This window comes from Penaeus vannamei, chromosome 26, assembly GCF_042767895.1.
Source record: "Penaeus vannamei isolate JL-2024 chromosome 26, ASM4276789v1, whole genome shotgun sequence".
Classification (NCBI taxonomy): domain Eukaryota; kingdom Metazoa; phylum Arthropoda; class Malacostraca; order Decapoda; family Penaeidae; genus Penaeus; species Penaeus vannamei.
Genome location: NC_091574.1, coordinates 16,651,393 through 16,653,591, shown reverse-complemented (window position 1 = coordinate 16,653,591; position 2,199 = coordinate 16,651,393).

Sequence of the window (2,199 nt, the reverse complement as noted above, 5' to 3'; positions counted from 1 at the left end):
AACAAAAGTTCTGTTTCTGTTTCTCTTAGTTAACGGCTGCCCGGCTGACTGAGCGGTCGGGAGGCGGGCGCAAATCATTAAAACATCAAAAATATACCGTAAATCTACAATTATAAGCGACAGATATTGAGGAATGAGAAATAACGGTTTGATAATCTACTGTTACTGATGTCTTGATTGCATGAGTCGAAGCTCTTTGTCAAGCAGGTTTTGAATTGTGTTGGACTCGCAAATAATGTGATTCCTGTTTCGGTTAGGAGAGCTTAGAGGAAGGAGGTCGCGTATAGATTAATTAGAATGTTAACAACTGCAGAGACAATTGTATATGAATTAAATGTAAATCCTAACAAGAGCCTCAATTTATATTTTATTTTTGCTTTTGTTTAACTCGGGTGATCACCTACTAATATCCAAATCATAATTAATTTACAATTTGAAATATTTATTATTCCAAATCTTAAAAGTAAATAATAATATGTTTCTCGACCTGTACAAAATTTCTAATAAAATGATTATTATAATTTCCCTTCTCTTTGGTTTTATGAAGATGAATTTCAGACCAATTTGTTGCCAGAGAATGTCAAGCGACAAAACATATTTGGCCTCATCAATTTGATTTTTCAGTAATAGAAAGATTTAGTTGATAGGAAAGACTAAAGGTAAATGTGTGTGTGTGTGTGTGTGTGTGTGTGTGTGTATGTGTGTGTGTGTGTGTGTGTGTGTGTGTGTGTGTGTGTGTCCTCAGATATTTCCTGCTCTCGGATTCAAATGCTGATATCATGCATCCATGGTCAAATAATTGATATAAGAAAATGTTAAATAATATAAGAAATTGTTTATCAAGGTAGAACTTTGAACTGATATCTTAATCTATTCATCATTGTAATGAACATCATCCAAGTTTTACTTCCGCATGATTGCAAAAAAAAAATCTGAAATAATCTATAAAAATAATTATTATTGGTGCAGAGATGTTAATAGATATTGCAATGTCAGATTCTGCAATACTCAGACCAAGCTGGAAAGTGGAACTGTGCACAGTATGTGTGGGTTGACTCTTTCATTATTATTCTCCAGTATTATTTGTTAATTTTAGCTTTATGTTGACAATTTCGTTTCTGAAGGACGACGATTTCACGATTTATCTTTCCTTGACAGGAATGGTATCTTTCAAACAGGCATTGATTATTTTTAATGCGTGGGTGGGTGGGTGTAGACGCTCGTGTCTTTAATAACTGTATTTGCAAGATTGTTCTAGTATGCACTCTAAAGGGTTTATTGTAACAGATACATGTGTTTGGCCCAAAAAAAGAATTCATACGAAATAAAAAAAATATTCACAAGCTTGTAGTCTTATAAAGAAAGAAAGAAAGACAAAAAAGGTGGAAGGGTCAACGAGAAGGCAGTGGCACAAAAAAAGTATATTCAAAGGGGAACACATGAGCAAATTCAAGAATAATGACAGAGAAAAGATATAAAAAAAAAATCTCACACGTCACAAGAGTCATGAAGAAGCGGGTCGAATGACATTCAACTGCGAGAGAGTGCCAAGCCTTACTCTTCATAAAAGGAGTTGTAAATCAAACTTAAAATGAAGTCTTAAAGATACATTTAGCTTAGTTTATACTGGCATTGGTATTTCATTTTTTTCTCTTTTTTTGCTGTTATCATTATTATCCTTATCATTATTTTTCATTATTATTATCATGATCATCATTATTATAATCATTGTTATCATTATCATTGTTAATATTATTATTAATATTATTATTATTATTATTATTATTATTATTATCATTACTATTATTATTATTATTATTACTATTTTTATTATAATTTTCATTATCATCATTTTTATGATACCTAACGATATGGAGTCGTTGTAACTTTGCTGTTACCTTAAATACATAAACGTTATAATTAATGATTGTATATTAAATAAACAAATCGTGTTACTGAAAAGAAAATTAAATGTATTGGCGCAGTGCATATATTTTCACTAAATCCCACTCACAGTTCAGAGAAAATTAGAGAAAGGACAATCAGTGTGGGTTATGCAATACATGTCATGTACTAAAATGACCTGATTGAAATTCCAACTGGTTTAAGGAAACGCATGCATGCCTTTTTCCCTCTCTTTCTCTTCCTTTTTTATATACGTGACTCACTTTTCTATTGAGAATACGAAGGAACACTCTA